Source organism: Amblyomma americanum, chromosome 4, assembly GCF_052857255.1.
Source record: "Amblyomma americanum isolate KBUSLIRL-KWMA chromosome 4, ASM5285725v1, whole genome shotgun sequence".
NCBI classification, from domain to species: domain Eukaryota; kingdom Metazoa; phylum Arthropoda; class Arachnida; order Ixodida; family Ixodidae; genus Amblyomma; species Amblyomma americanum.
In genome coordinates, this window is record NC_135500.1 from 213,998,479 (window position 1) to 214,017,935 (window position 19,457).

A 19,457-nucleotide genomic window follows, 5' to 3' on the forward strand; every position below is an offset into this window, starting at 1 on the left:
AGGAACGAGGTGTGTTTTAAACGGATGTACCGAAATGGGAGCCCGTTTTTTTTTCATTTCTTGGAGAAAATCTTGAAAAAGCAGGGTTAGCTGATAACGCTCTCGGTCCCTTTCCGGTATGTTCCGGTATGTTTTCTTTTCTCTATTTCTATTTATATGTCTTTTTCTTCCTTCGTTGTTTGAAGAATTATGCAGTACCCCACGTCCCGTACCAATCACGACCTTCTCGCTAAGGCCAGACCCTTTCATGACTTCTCCAAACCACACCTTTCTAATTTCCTTCACCCCAAGTGCTGGTCTTTCCTCCTCAAAGCGGGCGACCCGCCAATCCTCTTCTCACTCGGTGGGTGTACGTTGTCATCGATTCTCTTCTAGCGGTAATGACATGAAAATGTTGGTTCCAAAGCATGGTAATATCATGTGCTGCGTTTTTAAATTCCGAGCGTGTGCTGGGAAATGTCCAATATTGCCAAAATTATGAAATTTTCCAAGTACAGAGGGAAATCGAAGGCCCATTTTCGCTCAGATGTTGTTTTTGCGTGTTTGGTCGCGTTATTACCAGTATAGAAGAAGTTTTTAAAATGCTTTATAGCTTGTATAAATGCACGTGGATCAGCTTACGGTTTGTGACTGTCATCTCAAAATCTGTGTCTAGCGAGTGTCATTTTTTTAGGGGGGGAGGGGGGAGAGCTGAGGAATGAAATGACACTACTGTGTCTTTAAGATCATTAGAAATGAGCACAAGCAGTAAAAGTAGCTGAAAAATAACTTTTTACGACACTCAACCTGCGGCATTGATGGTCAGTGCCAGAAAAAATTATCGATTATGTTGGAAACATTTCCTATTTCCGGGTTTTCGAAAGATATATACCTGAGATAATGACTGCAGCTGCTCGGGACGACATCACCGCACTGCAGTTGGGTAGAACGAACAACTTGCTACCTGTCCCCAGGTGTAGAATTCTTTTTGGCGAGAAAATTACCGACTTTTAACGTTTGACGTAAATATTGTTTAATGGTTTGCGAGATATTATTGGTGTTGGTGTAACCAAATCACACTTTCAAGTTCTAGCCGTTTCGTTTACTCTCCATAATCGTCTGTGGACATTATCTCATTGCTCAAAACCGCTTTTGATTCCTATTTGCTACATGAAACGAATCTTGGTTTGTGTTCTGTTTAGTCGTAAGGTCAAAATCATTAGTAGGTGTAGGTGTCAACTACAGTCCGGTGTTTTCCTTCTTTCGCTTACCTGTTCGCGCTCCTTGATTGCTCTAGGGAGTTTGCTTTGTTTTCGTTTTGTTGACGATATGGTGCCGGCCCCTTGTGCTGTGCGCAGCGGCGGTTAATGACGGCTAAAACCTCTGCTGTCCCTGTTCTTTCTTGATTCGCGCAATCTGGCAATTCATTTCATGATTTCTTCTTTTTTATTCCTTACCGATGCGTTCAAACTATTTCGTTTGTTTTATATGCTCTGGCTCTCCCGAATCGCCGATAACAGGTTAAATGAAGAATTGATTAGGACTTTTTCGTTATCTGTTTCCACCATTCACGATGCTCTTTAAGCTCTGTGCCTTTTCTCGCCTCCATAACTTAGCGAGGAAACGCAAGTCAAGAGCTGTAAGCAAACAGAGAAGGTTCTCCGGTCCATTATTGAGCCTGGATAGATAAGTGAAGGAGAGGTTGCCAACGCTTACAAACAGTAAAAACGAACCTCGAAACCACGTCACAGTGCTATAGTAAGGAGGCAAGCGTTGCTGCCCACGAGCGCACTCTACAACATGCGTCAGAAGTAAACTCAAATGGATCCTGAGATCAAAGTACACAAACGCGCGGCCTTGTTGATTGTGCTTATTTATTGCACGCTGTAGACACGAGGTCCAAGCTTGGAGGAGTCAAAAGTTCGAGCACTGAACTAAATAAAGAGTAAAAACGGGAACTACGATCGTTGTATTCATTCATGATGCGGTGGTACCTTAAGATAATTACACTCCAGAAGTGTGCGCATGAAAAAATTGTAGTTTGGAGTTGTCAATTTGTGCGAAGGACTAAGCTTTTTTGGGGCAGGGCAAAAGCCTGCCGAGCGAAAGCTCATCAATTTTAAGCTGTCCCGGACATAAGCTCACCACCTTCGCTCGTGGGACGAAAATCACCTTGCCAGCGCTCATACCTAATAAGTGAGTTTGACAGTTCACCGAAGGTATATAGGTTTAAGATTGGGCTAGACATTAAACTTGCTGGTTAATAATGCACTCTCAACGATTCACCGTTTACAGTGGATATTTGATTTTGCCGTACGTTTAGATTAGTGAGATTTTAAATACAGCCGTTAGTAATAGACAGTTAAGCACCTGTGTTCATAGCAGTTTACCGTCGGTTTGGTTTGGGTGAGGCTAGGTAAGGTTAGATACGTTAGCAATTACGGATAGCAATACAAAGACAAGTGCGCAAGTTTGACAGTTTAGAGTAGGTTTGGCAACACAAGTTTGCGTTTATTGCTTGGCTGGATTACATTTATTGTTAGGTTAGGTTCAAGTATAAGCGTTGACATTTAACGGCTATGTTAGATACTTCAACGCTTTATTACTGACACCTTTTCTCCGGGGACATCAAATAGAGTAATGAGCTTTTCTCCGAGATTCAGGTTCTTTGCAAGTGGGGTTGAAATCGTATTTTGTTAACTTTGGTGAACGGGGTGCGGGCTGAAGCACCGTTTTATTTTTAACGTGCTAGCGTTAAAACCCCCGCTCTGCAAAAAAATAAAAATAAAACTGTCGTCGTCGTCGACGGCGCAGGCATTGTGATCGAAAATTCTCCGGACAAGCAATGCAAATGGGCCATCTAGGTCACGTGGCATTGTGGCGTCTCGCAACCTGGCCACCGGACAGTGAACAAAGTGACCAGCGGGGCTGGTAGCAATTCGATTAATGAGTGGTCGCTCTGGAAGAGCAACTTGGATCTCACAAGTGGCGGCCCCACCGGCGCCATCACCTATCATCGCAGGGCAGTGGCGCATCGCTTGACCACTGCACCACTACACAAGGAGCGATGTGATGACCCCCAGGGATCTATGAACGTGAAGTCGAGAGTGATCAATTCCGTTTATATGGGCATTAGCCCATTAACTCTATCAAGTCATACCATTAAAGCGGAGCTTAAGTGCTCGCTCCAATTTTTGAGAGGGCTAGTGACGAATTCATAATAATAATAATTGGTTTTGAAGGGAAAGGAAATGGCGCAGTATCTGTCTCATATATCGTTGGACACCTGAACCGCGCCGTAGGGGAAGGGATAAGAGAGGGAGTGAAAGTGGAGGGCTCCGGAATTATTTCGACCACCTGGGGATCTTTAACGTGCACTGACATCGCACAGCACACGGGCGCCTTAGCGTTTTTCCTCCATAAAAACGCAGCCGCCGCGGTCGGGTTCGAACCCGGGAACTCCGGATCAGTAGTCGAGCGCCCTAACCACTGAGCCACCGCGGCGGTGTGACGAATTCAAGCCTTAAATACCGTTTTTTGGTGTTCTAGTAACGTAATATTAATTACGAGATTTCGCTACTTGATTCGGCGAGTCGAGTTTACCAAATTGCTTACACGCAAACACAAATGAGGTTCTCCTATGATGTTTCGTATTAGTCTTATTCGTAGCATATAAGAGTTCAGACAACATAAATACTTTTATTTATTTATTTAAAAATACCTGCAGCGCCCGAAGGCATTATTGCAGGGGGGAAATACATATTATTTGCAAGAAGCAGTTGTGTACGAAAGCAACAAAAAGACGAGAAAAGAACAAAATGGCGCCACAATAACAAAGAAGAAAAAATAAAAAAAATTGAAAGGAATGAACGAGGAACTTAAACGAGGGCACCGCGCAAACAGCTGCACATCTGACATCAAAGCCCGAAACAATTTTTCACTGTGACTATCAGCAATTTTCTGTGGAAGTCGGTTCCATTCGCTGAGAGTGTGTCGAAAAAAATTAATAACGAAAGACATTGGTCCGACAATCAAATTCTCTTATTATGAGTTGGTGACCGCACCTCTTAGACACAAAATGAGGAGGCAAAAAGTAAGCTTCTCTGTCTACTCTAACTGTTCCGAAATACATTCTGTATAGCATTTCTAACCGGAAAGTTTTTTTCTGCGCCTGCTTAATAGTTCCCATTCCAACCCATCCCTAAGTAATGTAACGCTAGACGTGAAGTTATAATTATTGCAGTGAAAGCGAACTGCACGGTTTTGTATCCTTCCAAGCATGTCGGAAAGAAGTTTAGTATTGGGGTCCCAAACCGTACAGGCGAATGTAACGCTAGACGTGAAGTTATATTTATTGCACACAATTCGAACGGCACGGTTTTGTATTCTTCCAAGCATGTCGGAAAGAAGTTTTGTATGGGGGTCCCAAACTGTACAGACGAACTCCAAAATAGATCTTACTTTAGTAAAGTAAAGTATTTCTCTAATTTTGGCATTCGCTCTTCTGAAATTACGTTTGATGAAATTTAGCATTTTGCAAGCCCTTGCTGATATGTACTCGACATGTTTATTCCAGGTTAGTTTACATGAAAAATAAACCCCCCAATATTTGTATTCGCTCACTCGCGACAGGTGTACAGCGTCTAAAGTATAATTAAACAGGGATGGGTTGTGTTTACGTGTGAGGGAGACAAACTGACACTTAGTGGGGTTAAGAGACATGTGTCACTTAATACACCAGCTCTGTATACAGTCCAAATTTTTCTGGAGATAATTTGTCTGGAGCGCTGTCAGTGGAAGCTCCGTTGCCAGATTTATTCCCCTAAGTTTTCCAGACCCTTGGGTCAGTCGTGTCCCATTCGAGGAATTTTCCGTTTTATTTTTTTCAGGGAACTTGAGGAGCAATATTTGACACAAAGGGAATCTTTGCGAAAGTTCAAGGAATGTTAAGAACCAACCTTTCTCTAACTGCTGCTTTCGTCAAGTTGCTGAAAGGAAAAAGGGTCAGAAAAGAAAATTTTGGCTGCAATTCAGCGAATTTTAGAGCAAGGCATGAAACTTCATTGCCTTAGCTTTCAACATCGAATTCGCAGCACAAATAGAGAAAAGAAGCCGCATTTCTTTGACGTCTCGCTCGACCCGCACGTGTCGCAAAGCGAACGCTGAACAAAATTACGGAGGGCACTTAAGAGTGCTTATACGCTCTGAATGCGAAAGCATGCACGCTGGGTATGTACTGGGTATGTACGTATGTACTGCTGCAGTGCAGTGGCGAGAGAAACTGATCTGTTCGCGACGCCGAATGCAAGTTGATGAAGACGACAATACCCAAACCGAGCGCGAGATGCAGACAGTTTAGCACGCAGGGTCTTGTGCAGCTGTGATGAGTGCACACCTAAAGGAATTGTATGCCCTGGCAGGGCTCTAACCGGAGTGGTACTCACTCTTAGTGCTGTGCGCTTCATTGCCATTTTGCTAGTTTTTCTGTTGTTCAGGTGTGTCGTATTGCGATGTATTACTTATGTGCTCTGCATTACCTCTTTTCTCGTGCTTGGTTGCGTACGTGTGTTGATTTGCGATTGTTTTCTTAATGTTTGTGCGTAGTTCATGTACATAAAACATTGGTGTCATAAAACGTGGTGTCAGTTCTTCCTTGTCTTGTGTGTTGCGCTGTGTAAACCGCTTCTAAACATGTACCAACTTGCCCGGATCTCCGCCTTAACACATAAAATATTGCATCATTGTAATAAATACCACGTCGAAAAAAAATGTCGCAGCGGAAGTGGTCAGGTGATCTGTTCGCGCAGCCCGAATGAAAGTTGATGGAAGTTCGCGCCGCCCGAAAGTGTGTTGTGCTGCGATGAATAGTGTACACCTCAGAGAAATATATGCCCGGAAAGAGTTCGAACCGGAGTGGCACTCGCTCTTAGTGATGTGCTCTTCATTGCCTTTTTTCTAGTTTATCAGTGCGATAGTGTTAAAGACCCCGTTCTCCAGAAAATCCGGGGCCGGTGTTGCCGGTGTTGTGAGCGAAGAATAACGGACATGGCTCTGGCATGTGGTCCCCGGAGAGCAACCTAGCAGGCAGGTAGCCCAACTAGATCACGTGGCCTTGCGGCGTCATCGCAACATGCCCACCGGAGAGTGAGGAAAATGCCCACCGTGGCAGGTGGCAGTTAAATTAATGACTGGTCGCTCGGGAAGAGCAACCTGTGTCGCACAGGGCCCTCCGCTTGGAGCATTTTCCATCGCAGGGCAGTGGCGCATCGCTTAGCCGATGCACCGCTGCACCAGGAGGGGTATGAATGTAAAGTAGAGAATGACCATCTACACATATGGGAATCAGCTCATTAACGCTATCACGTCATACCCTTCGGGCGGAGCTTAAGTGTCGCCTCCAATTTTTGTTGGTCAGGCGTGTCGTATTATGATATATTATTGATGTACTCTGTACTGCTTATTTTCTCGTGCTTGGTTGCTTAGGTGCGTTGATTTGGCACTGTTTTCTTACTTTTTGTACATAGTTCATATATATGAAAGATTGCAACACTGTAATAAATAGTGTGTAAAAAAAAGATGATTGCGCAGTGTACTAAAGAAGTGGCCAGCGAAAAGAAATTTTATATTTCTTTCTTTTCTCATTATGTAGGCACGGCCGTTGACATCATGAGGTGACGGGGGTTTCCGGAATATCTGTCGTCGACAACAGCGCTGGATTTTCCGCCTTATGTACCATATTATGCTTTCGCATTAAGAGGAAGTTTATATACTAGTCAATACACAGGTGCGAAAGACGATTTAACACATTTCAGCCTCATTGTAAAAAAAAAATGAAAACTAAAGTGTGCAAATGACCGTCGCACATTTTTTTTTTGCGGCAGGAATCGGCATTGTTTTATGAGCATGTCAGTAATCTTTATAACAAGCTCCATTGTTTCCAACCCTCCTGGCTGCAGAGTTTGACATTGTGTACAAGGGTATATCAAGGTCGGTATCGTAGACGGCTTGAGGGCAACACACAGCGAACACGCGCACAGTGAGCCTCGTCAGCGTTGCGCTTCGAATGGCGTAGCGAAACGCCTCAATTCTCACAAAAAGAAAAAGGAACCAAGACAGAACAGCGAGATGTTGTAGAATCATGTACGCGTTCTGCAAACACAGCTGTCGCGATATTGAAACAGCCGCTCACGTGTTAAGCGAAACGCTCTGCGCTCGAATTGGAATGCTGCCACGGTATACACTCAGGCTCGAGCCGGGCCGAAAGACAAATGAGGGCCCGCGGAAAAGAAAACGGGCCGGCACAACGAGGAAAGGCCAAAATGAAAAGGATAAAAAGATGGCGTAAAGGAGACGCACGAGAAGGGGTAGCGGAGCTTTGAGGGAGTTCTTTCTCCGAGGCATGTCAAATGAGCCGTGAATGTTGCGCGCCTTCAACGGCCCGGATCGCTCGGCGGCGGCAGTTCTGCGCGTGACGGCTGCAGCCTGCTCGGCAGTCGATAGCGCACGTGGACGGTTTTGCAGTGAGCAAGTAAAACAGACGCAGCACAACAGAATATGACCGCGGCCGACGCCCGGTTTCGCTCCACTGCACGGCGCGTTTTCTGCGCCGCGCGGAAACTCGGAGGCGAAATTTCACTTATGCTAGCGTGTGTTGCGCAGTTCCTGGTCGACGCTGAAGTCTGAGGCAAGGGGAAGCAGACTGCAGCGCAAGGGTGCGGAGAGCGAGAAATACGAAGGGGGCGTGGAAGAACGCTGGACCTGAAATAATTCGAATTTAAAAATATGTTTACGAAATAAAAATGTGTGTGAATCCATATAAAAACAAAAGCCTGCGAATTGGAAATTAGAAAATAAAAACAGTCTTCCAGATTTCACGCTCACCGTTGGGATCAAGAAATGTTTACGAAAGACTTACCGTGCAGGTGTCTTAGTTCGCATCATCATGCCGCCAAATTGCGTCTTTCACTAGCTTGAGCTGCTGTAAGAATGAATCGCAAGAGAAAATCGTGTAAATATTGCACGAAATATTCATATAATATTCTCTTAAAGCGGTATATAGTTAAGTTTTACAGGCCGCATTTTTCCATCCTCAAGGTTACCTTCGCCTTCGCAAGAGATCATTCAGTGCTTGAAACCCTTCGAGAGACCTGATATCTGCCACCTTCGTTGTTCTTCGTGCAGCTAGGTAAGCCTATAACAACAAACGTCAAAGGGAACAATCCCGTCTAGGCGTTTTACTGGTGACATTGTTGCGAGTATGTGTCTGTTCCAGGAACGTATGTTCGGTATACGAAAATGCAATGAGAGATTATCGCACTATTTCTTTTTGCGGCAGCCTCTCCCCCTTATATGAGAAACGTATTCGGCAAACCCTTACTCAAAGTTTTAAAGCTTTGAGGAGTTGAGAAAGCAAGAGGCTGAGCTACTTCTTCAGCTTCTTTCATATCAATGGCCGGCTAGGGAAGCAGGATTTCAAAAGTGAATCGACGTTCGTCCAACGTGTGACCTTCACGTGGTGTGCCGCACACTCGGTGAAGAAAACTGGCGCAGGCTGTTGCTGCCGAAACTGCGTTCGCTTAGGAGCATGAAAAAGTGATCTATCTTGCTCGTGCCGACAACACAACTCCAGGCTGCGGAAAAATGTGGATTAAGAATCCATTTGCACTGATAGAAATTTTATAGCCCTTTCAGAGTAACATCTTCTCGCTTACCTACTTTTTCTCGAAGTCTATATGCAGCCCAGGTGCTGGGAAAAGGATGAAGAAATGCGCACAAAAAAATAATTGACGAAACCGAAGAAGCGCCTCCGCCTCTTGCTCCGTTCCGTCTCGCCATTTTTCTCTCAATACATAAATAATAAAAGAATGTGCGATTTGGAAAGGTCACGCTTACAAGCAGCGGTGCTTGAAGCTGTGGCTAAAGGGAAGGAAGGCGCTGGACCTCAAAGGGCCACTTAACGTCAGCGGTGAATGGAAGGCCAATTTGCCATGCCGCGGAGGGAACAGAATAACAATAGCAGACAAAAAAGTAAACACTAAGCAACAAGAAGTTTGGGAGAACGAGAGAAAGGCCTTACGGGGTCGGTTTGCCGCGGCGATAACTATCAAGGCAGCTAGAGAAAGAGAGAGAGAGGGAGAGAGAAAGAAAAGGAGACAAGAAAAAGATTGTAGGCGCGGAGGCTGGTCACTTTCCGGAGATGAGCACGTCTTAATATCCCGATCAAGGCGTAATTTCTCCGGTAGTCGGGCCTTCGCCTCAGAAGGCACGCCATTTTTTTTTGTCTTTCCTGCTCTGTCAAAAGAAGACAGACGGAGTTAGTAACATTAAAGTTTTTTTTTGTTCGGCGACTGTTTGGCTACTTTGGCTTGTAGCTTTCATTTCCTCCGCCATCCGAACAAACGCGGCACAAAATCGGCTCCCGTGCGCTACATAATGCACTCCCGGGAAAGGGAAAAGCAGACGGTAGAAGGGAGCTGCCGTTGCAGAAGAAGGTAAATTCTGCAGAAGCGCGAAAACAACGAACGAGAACGAAAAAATACACGCAAAAAAGAAATGGGTCGTTGCATTAAGGTGAATGGAAAAATGTGCCCATAAAAAGAAGGGCGGTCGTCGTAGTAAGAAAGATGTAAAATCACGGTGTTTTTCGAAGCCCAAGCGACCAGTAGAGATGCTGCTGTTTCGCCGCGAAGAGGTAGATGTGGAGGCAGGGAGGAGAGAATGCGTAGGATTCCGGCGCGGTGGAGAACACAGTCTAGGGAGAGTGAGATAAAACGAATAACTTAAAATAAAAGATCGCCAGGGCGCGCCTTCACGTCCGTAGTGGGCATTTTGGTACAGACCATGGCACAGCCGCGTCCCAAAGTACGCATCTAACGCGGCGAGGTCATATATTATTCACCGTAGACTCCGAAAGGGGGCGCCCGATGGCGCGTGCCTTGCCCAACTCGGAGCCGCGGGATGCGGGTATCGCCCGTTCGGTTTACAGTTTTATGACCACGTTACACGGTGCCGGACTCCCGGACTGAGCGGACGCTGCTGCTGCACTGGGGCGGTTTTTGTAGCCTCCGGCCGGTAAGAAGCGCGTGGTGCGGGACCCGCAGGACGGGGCACGGAAGATGCCGCCGTCGATTTGGTTGCGGTACAGGGAGCGATTGTCTGACTACTCAGTCCGTTGTTTCTCCAGCTTCCACGTTGCTTCCAAGAGCTGGGTTCGTTGCTATTTTCTCTGCCGGCACTGAAAAATGCGAAGGTCTATGTGAGTACGATAAAGGCCAGCCGCATCTCGCCACAACGTGCTTCAGTGTCCACGCACACCCGAAACCACATCAGTTACACGTGATGGGGGTGGCACGGTGACGTGCGTAATGGGCCCGAACATACGGTATTTCCTGTCGCTTGGTCAAGGGAAGGCACTTTATAAACGCAGTTACAACGCGAAGAACGAAGTCAAAACTGTGGTGGAACAGGCAAACTATGCACGCCGATGTTGAGCCGTGCTGCTCACTTGCACTGTTTTTGCGGCGATCGCAGGTTTTTCCGGAACGGACGATGCCTCGGATTACCGCGCACAGAGAAAATAAGTAATAGTTCAAGAATCTCAAAGATGCTGGAATTTGCGTACTGTAGACCACAGTGTGTTCGATGGACCGAACACGGCCGTACAAAGTGCACAATGAAATGGCTTTTAAAGTCTAAAGAAAACTAAAATAAGGAGTATCAAGGGATTAGAAGGAAAGAGCGAAAATACAGAAAAGTGCGGCGGTGTGCACAGTTGAAAGTCAATGGAAACGGGAAAGTAAGGCCGACGAGATGTTAATATGCTCCGGAAATGACTGCTAAATAACGCGCGACGTTGCATAAATGCCGCATGAACGTCGAATTCTTGTGCGTTTGCGGGAGAACGACAGGTTTGAGTTTGTCCAGGTTCAAAATCATGAGCCACCTGTCGCATCGTGTGTCAAATATTCAGTTCGCCTATTCAAATGCGACCGACCGCTCAGTTGCAGGTCTGCCGTTGGGAGTTCAACGGCAGACCGCGGTTGAAGTCGGTTTAAGGGTTGTGCAGCGCGCTTTTGAACTGACGCCGTTACCAAACAGCTAACCCCAGAAACAAGCTCATAAGACAAGAAAATAAGTTTTCTCAATTACGTTCGTCATCTGCGTCGTTGTTGGTCCATAGGTGAGTGGCCAGAAAAGATCTGCTCCAAGATCACTTTCCTATGTGACAAACAGTTGGATCCTTCTCAGTCTTGATCCCATCAACGTTTCTATTTTATTCGCGAACAAAGTTCAGTAATCACTCGTAACGCACTCCAACTAGCAATGTGAGCTCTGGCATTCAACAGGGAACGATTAAGACTGAAGGCTTCCACACAAGAGTGAATGGGTCATTACCATGAGCTAAGTCTGAGTGACTCTGGTGATTGTAACCGGCGTTTTTCCTTCTGTGCGTCGTGATGCAAGCGGGTGTGAGATCTATGCGCGGGCGCCGCAGACTGATTGCGCATTCGAAGGTTCGTTAATGAACCCTGGCGCAATGAGCCGGGGAGACGTCGAAGGTATTCGTGCGTGGAGATTGTGAAACAGATCGTCATTTCCAGAGCTTTCCTAATCTCCATATAATGGCTTATAGATGAGCGACAAAGCGCCATCTCTGAATGGATATATGTAGTCTTTATAGAATCGCTTTTCGCCCTCTGAGCCGAGTGAATAGATTCGGGGTTACAGGCCAGAATGCTTGTCGGGACGACTGTAGTAATCGCGACCTAGAAAGGGTAGGGTAGCAAACCGATTATTCTTCCGGATAGCCCCCCTGCCTTTCCTCTTCTTCCTCCTTCTCCTCCTTTAATGTTAGGCCTTTTTGAAGAAAAAAAAATTGCTGTAAGTGTAAACTGAAATTACCAGCTACGTAAATGCTGTAAGCAAAGAGAAGAGGGAATAAGCGTTTGGTCGATAAGCAATCACGATATCAAAAAGCCTGAACTCTTCATGGCGCTTGGAACACAGTGACGGCTTTGAATTTAACTTCCACTGAAAGCAGTGCATGCAGAATGCAAAACTAAATGGGAGCCTCACGTGAGGATATCGAAACCCAGTTATATTAAAGAAACAGCTTAATGAAAAAAAATGAGCAGACGATCAAACAATGTATGCGAGAAATTCGGGCTAAGCAGTACTGGTTGTTCATTTCACTTTTATGTTGATCACCTTACCAATGCATCTTCGAATTTGATTTGGAGGCTTATAAAGGGGGGGGGGGGGGGGAGGTGGGTAGCAACATGGGTATCAAAACCCCCACTAATGGCTGTGATAGAAACGGTCAGCTGCCAGTGCAGTAGCGCATCTCTTAACTCCTGCGCCACTGCGCTGGCATTAGTATGAGAGCTTGTCGCCATCTATGAATGTTGAGTAGAGAATAACTAATTCTGCATATATGGGCATTAATCCACTGTGGCTATCACGTCATACCCTTAAGGCGGAGTTTGAATGTCCCCTCCAATTGAAGACTAAACACGTGCTTTTGCGCGTCTACTCGGTTTGACTACGTTGAATCCCTACAATTTTTTCCGTCCAGGGCGCAGCCTATTGCAAAAGACGCGGGTACGACTAAAGAAAAACAACTAGTCAGGAACTATATTTTAAAGGCATGCTGCGCGATCCTTTAAAGAAGGCGATCGAAAGCACAACGGGACTAAGAGAAGGAAGCAGGAAAAGCACTGCTTCTCGATAGGGAGGCAGCCGCAAGAGAGGAGCTTTACAAGTTGCGCCGAATGTACTGATGTCCATATATATCACCGTGAAAGAGCTTCCCTTGAAAATACGCAGCGTTTTTACAAAGGATTGATGACTGCAGACAAACTGAAGCTGCATACGATACAAACCATGGCCAGCGAGCGTCGGACATCAAAAGCGATGGCAACGAGGCAAACCAAACGTGAGAAAAAAAAACGAAGAGGGGAGGCATTCCGACAGCAGGAGCATGGAAAAAAAATTAGGGGCGATCAGTTGGATTTATGCGGAGAAAATGCGATAGCATTTTTTAGTGCGCTCCCACTTATAGCACTCGCATTTGGGTATTTGGTGTTGGTCTCTTTGTGTGAAGCCGGTTTTGTGGCAAGCTGCTCACATGCCCACCGGGTGGTAGGCTGCCTGCCCACCGTGTCAGGCGGCCGCCCATTTAATCGGGAGAGGCTGCTCGCGAAGAGAAACCTGGGTCGCAACCCAATCGAAGCACACCAAGTCCCACCGATGGCAACACCTGCCACAGCACCTGCCTTGTGCCATTGCGCCACTGCTCACCTACCCACTGGGTGGCTTAATTACCAAGGTGTAGCCGGTGGCAACCACGCGAGACCCTGGGGCGAGAACCTGGGGCAAAGCTACCCGGTGGGCACGTGCCCACCGGGTAGCTTTGCCAATGGTTTGCCGGTGGGCAGGTGAGCAGTGGCACAGTGGCACAAGCCACGTGCAATGGCAGAGTTTGCATGCCCTCCTTTCACTTTTGCATGAAAGAACACACACACCAACAACCACCTTAACCTAGCAGAGCAGCGCAGCACCTTAACACATCATGTTAGCGTATATATACACACTGGACCTAGTTACCCAAATCGACTGACATTTTTTTTTACTCGCCAATCGTTTGGTTTATGGGCCTAACGTCCCGAAGCTACTAAGGCTATGAGGAACGCCGTAGTGAAGGGCTCCGGAAGTTTGAACTGCATGGGGTTCTTCAACTTGCACTGACATCGCACAGTACATGGGCCTCTAGCATTTTGCCTCCATCGAAATGCGACTGCCGTGGCCGGCATGGAATCCGAGCCTTTCGGACCAGCAGTCGAGCGCCATAATCACTGAGCCACCACGCTGGCAAAATTCCAGTTCTGATTATATTCAATTCTGATTCGATTTGAATTCTGAGTTCATTATTTTTCAGTCATCAATCGATTCTGATTCTCTTCCAATTCCGATTCTATTCTGATTCTCTTATTCCACTGCTATTCGTGATGCTTGTCGCAATGCGAAGAAGCGATTGCGGAGAAGGAATGGATCCCGCAAGGCTCGTTTTTTTTTCCCGCAGATAGTTCTTCGGGATGTTGTCTACTGTACTGCACGAAGGCCTGCTGTTGTCCGAAGAATTCGGATTTTCCTTAATAGATTTCTTTTCCTGTTCCAATTTCGTCATACTTGCAGTTATGCGGTAACTACAGCTGTGGTAACTGCGCAAAATGTGTCCCACCGATAGAGAACTGCGAGACCTCATACCACTACCAGCGCAGCAGTGCGCAGCAGTTTTTTTCTGTATTGCCTGGCTTTGGCCCATAACATTTAACCAAAAAACACTCTTGCTCTTCCCTACTAATGCGGGAAAGCAAAGCTCCCGCAATGGTGGAACCAGCGAAATGGACGCAGGACAAAAGGAAGTAGGCGCACACACAACAACACAGGACTTATAGCTGATTTATTGCGAGGAATTCCTCGAAATTTGAATTTGAATTAGAATTCCTCGCAATAAATAAGTTGTAAGTCCAGCGTTGTGTGTGTGCCTACTTCCTCATGTCCTGCGTTTATTTCGCTGGTTCCATCATTGCGCATTATGAACCAACAAGCCCAGCAATTTACTCTATTGAAGCTCCTGCCAGCCTCATTTTTGCACAGGCTGTCTATTTTGCACATATGCGTGCTGTTATGGGAGTCATTTTCTTTTTAATGATTTTAATTTTTGCTGAATCATTCTCAGTTCAGCCTTTCCCTCTTCTTCCCTACAAGTTGTGCCGAGAGGGGGACTTCCTCCTCTCCACCTGCCTCCTACCAGATGGACAGCCTTCCGGCGAATTCAAGTTCCACTTGACCTCAGGATCGAAGAACTATGCTAGAGGGAAGAGAGGGTGGAGAGGCCCAAGCAATGGAGAACACAAATCACAGCCCTGGTCATCCCAAAAATCATAGATCCAAACTTCCATGAAGAGAGATGCACGGCCGTAGCCAAATCAATACAGATGAAATGCCACAAGAGGGCGGGCGTATAGCATGCCGACGCAGAGGGACCAGGTAGAAAAATTACCACTATCGATGCTGACGGCAGCATCCAGCGGAGCCCTGGAAGAGGGACAACCGACCGTTGCGGAGATGGACTCATGTGAACCGCATAAAAGCACTTGCGCTAGAGCTCAATAAAGTTATCCTAGCTTATCTTATCTTAACTTATCTTATCTTATCCTGTCCTATCCTATCCTATCCTATCACCATCGCAGTCGAGAACGAGGAGCTAAAGACAACAAACGCGATATTGATGACGGATAGCACTGTAACCATCGCTGAGGAACTAGCCATTGCAGCAGCGGCCGCAGAAGACCGCTCCCTCTGCATACTTTCGGATACGTAACCAGCGAGGAGAAATGACACCACAGGAAGAACAGTCCCCCCCCCCCCCCCCCAGACAGCCAGAATTCTTGCAGCCTGCAACCCAAGATGCACCAAACACCTGCAATATAGATACGTGGTCACAGCACGGAACGAGTGCGCACATGCCTCCACCCGACCTCTTCTCCGTCGGACTCCTCGCGACAGCAAGGCATGAGTGTGAAGGGCAAAGCTTTCATTGTGAAACATGTTGTGAAATTTGGAGTTTCATGCATATGAGTGCTTTAGAAAAGGTAATAACACTCAGGGCCAGTAGTCAAGGCCAGTGTCACATAAGGTCATGATCTGCTTGGTGCTCGAATCCCGAAGCAGCCGTTAATTTTCTTTAGCGAATTTTGTGTGAAAGCTCGTCTAAGTGGCGCGAGCAGTCAGCTGAATCAAACGATTCTTTTATTCATTGAGTGTGCGTACCCTCTGATTTTTACGCAGCCCCCGAATATTTCCGACGCGCGGTGCCGACAACTACAACTACTACTACCACGACGCCGACGGCTTTCCGACCGAACGCGCTGTATACGCTTATCGCGTAAAGAACGCAGACCGCTTCACGTGAACTATCAGTGTGTGAACTATCAGTGTGTGCCCTGTGTGCCCTGCAAGTAACGGCCAACGGACATGTGGAAAAGTGATCATCTCTCTTCGTTCTCTACCCTTTCTATCTCTCCCTCCGTTACCCTTCCCACGTGTAGAATAGCATACCGGGCGCTGCCTAGTTAACCTCCCTACCTTTCCGTCTTTCTCTCTCTCTCTCTTTTCACGTGATGCTGTCAGCTGTCTTGATCGAGCGCATGTAAAGCAATATAAAGGTACACGCTCCACACAGGACCCAACACGGAGTCTCTAAGCCAGCAGCCGCTGTCAGACTTCGCTTCCTTCACTCCTCAGTCTGGGACCTGCGCGCTCAAAGCAAACAAAATCACCGCGTGTCGTGTGCGGCCATGATTTTGCTATTGCTTAGCCGGGGGGATTGGCTTCCATGGAGCAAGTGTAGGTCCTCCGTTCTCGCCCAGTGCAACAGCGGCTCCGTCGGCGTCATGTGGGCCGATTAGGGCTGCCTGTGTGCGTGGTCGACCAGCCAGCGGTGGCAGCTGGCAGACCGATGATGAACGAGCAGCGGCGACATTGTACCCGCGGCTGCGGAGACGCCGCCGATTGTCTTTGTCACTGAATGATCGTCCCACGCGTGCGCTCCATTGTGCACGGTGGTCTGCCCCCTCGGGGGTGGAACATTTGCGGCTTTTTTTCTTTCTGCAACCGCCGAACACTGTGGTGGAAGCAACCCTTCGTACACTCTCTCTTTCGGCGCACTTCGCACAAGGCGGGAGTGTGTGCGCAACAGAAGCGGCAGTAGGTAGGTTGTCACAACGAGTCCTGGTCTGTTTTAAGCGGTATGCTTCGGTGAAGCTCTTGCATGGCATACCTCGGGCACTGGGTGTAGTGAGCCCGTGATTGAAAGCGTCGGAATAAATCAAAACACCTACGTGAGGGTCGTCAAATTTTGGATTTCAAGAGCCAGCAAACTACAGTCTACCCAGGTGGCAAAACATCGCAGTAGAGAAAGGTTGTACCATACGCGCCAAGTGCTTTTACCCTGCACTATATGAGTTCTCTGCGCGCGTAACTGTAGAAGCACAGCTCCGCGGAAGCAGAGTTTGTGGCTCTGTGTCTTTCGGTTTAAACATCGCTAAGAGAACATGCCTGGTTAATGTTGGAGGAACATCCAGTGACAAATGGCAGAAACCTGTCCCGACTTATCGAGTAGATAAGCAGCTGCAGACAGTGCATTAAAGAAATAAAAGAAATAATGAATGCCACAAAAAAGCTGACAGGCAACATGGCGCCTTTAATGCTTAATTTCGATTGGAGGTGTGGGTTTAATCGTTTTGTCTTCGTTTTTCATGTGTCTCTAACACGTGCGCACATAGGGACACTAGCGCGCGTGTGCAAGGCGCCGCACGTACCCAATTATGAACATAATTTCCCAGTGCCATGATCACCAATGAGTAGTCATGATTGGTGTTGCAACAGTCGCTGCAGTAGAGCTGCCGTCCAGGAACGCGCAAAGACAAAAGAGACAACAGAAAAAACACAAGAGAAAAGTTCAAACGAAATTCGGACGCCGAAAAGCGAGTTGCTTCTCATTTTAAAGGGAAGCAAGGGAACGGGAACAAAGTGGGTTCTTTCTTTTCGCCCGGATGCGGCGAAAGCTGGAAAAAGTGTGGAAAGAGCAAGCTCCAAAACCATGGCGTGGTAAGCAACAGAAGCTTTCCTCATTTCTCTCTTTCTAGGCAGTGCTTGTTAAAAGCTAGGAGCACAGCGGCATTCTCATTCGCAGCAACAGAGCTCTCGTGTTTCTCTTAGTGGCGTTCCATATCTTATTTACAGCGTCTTTTGTTTGCGTGCTTTGATCGGCAACCGTGGCCCACACTGCTGCTTGCTATTGCAGCATAAAGATTCACGCTTGTGATTTGATTCTGGCAACGTGATGCCTCTTTTTTAAGAGACGCTACAGCACAGAACACAAAACTGGGCCGGGGAGTAAATATGTTATTAATGTAATAATGTAATGTACATTAGTCATATGTGTTTTTTTTTGTTCTGGCTTCAGAGAAAAGGTTCGAATGCCTGCTTTAGAAGTCACGTACCACTCGAGTTTTGTAGCAGTAAACCAGTGGCTCATGTCCCTGCCTTAATACAAAGAACGAGGCGGCTGGCCCCACTCCAGATGCCGTTTTATTTTTGACCTGGCACAGCGGAGCAGGGACGGTAATAACATACTGCTTCACGGTACACGAAAACAACAACAAAGAAAAAAATGATAAGGTTTTAACCTAGTCAAACAGAATAAACGTGTGGAAGGATATGTTTTTGGCCTGATAACTGACTCATGGTTTTTCTTTGCTGGGCTGTGGGCACGTCTGGCGACGATATTAGACTCAGGTCGAGGTTAAGCTGATTTGATATCTTTGCGCCACAGGTGGAAGTTGATGAAGACGACGATGTGCAATGCACAGTGCGAGAGTGTGTTGCAGTTTAACACGAGAAAGGATCGACTGCGGCGATAGCGTAGTGCCTTCATGCAGTGGGCAGCAAAGGTGACCTGTTCGCGCCCCCGCATGCTCGAATCTCAGTCGGGCAATATTTCTTATTTATCCAAGGTCAAGGTAAAGGCTTCAGTGATGAATCAGATTTTGCAGCTGTGATCGTGAAGTAGAGCTTTAGCTCTAAATGCGTGAAAGTGCGGAAATAATTTATTTTCGTTTGAGGGGTGGCAGTGTGGTTCGTTGCAACGCTTCTAGCGTACGTGCCAAAAAAGGAAACGCGAATTCGTGTTAATTGTAGAGATGACGCAAGGAAGTAGCGTAACACGATGCAGTTAAGTGTCTGACTCTGGCTCGTGTTTCTTGCGTTGAGGCGGCAGTCATTTTCTTTATTGGGCTTTACAGAGTGCAAGGATTCTCCCCCACCACTCAAGGCGGATAAGCAGAAAAAGACGATCTCGCGATAAATAAAGCAGTGAAATTATTTTATTGCTTTAATATAATTAATAAGAATGGCAGAAGAAAAAACAACTATATGCCGCCGGTGGGAACCAAACCCACGACCTCCGAATTACGTAATTCGGACGTCAATGTTCTGGTTGCTAAGGATTAAACAAAGTAGTTGGCAATTAACAACATGGAACGGTTTGTGAACATTTAAGAATACGCAGTCAATAAAAAGTCTTGTGTAATGGGTCAAACAATTCATAAGCTGAAGAAGTTAGTTGTGTCTCACACGAAAATTATCCATGCTGATGAGGGAAGAAAACGAATGATTTTCAAGCAGTTTAACCAAATAAATTATATGACATCCTCAAGCACTTTACATCGGACACTCGTTAACAATATGGGTCTCTAATTAAGAGCTGATTTACCATCACCATACTTGGCTATTGGTACCACGCTTCCCACCTTTCAGTCTCCGGGCAAATGTGCCTGAATCAAGCCGTTGTGAAAACAGTGCACATAAATAAATGGAAGAAGAAACACTTGGATTCTTTAAAAACTGAGAGT

At 46.6% G+C, this 19,457-nt stretch overlaps 1 protein-coding gene across 1 annotated transcript in view; it reads right to left on the bottom strand.

The window, feature by feature from the left end:
• Positions 1-19,457, bottom strand: part of LOC144129294 (glutamate receptor 1-like) — a 229,833-nt gene that overhangs the window by 162,886 nt on the left and 47,490 nt on the right. The window lies entirely within an intron of this gene.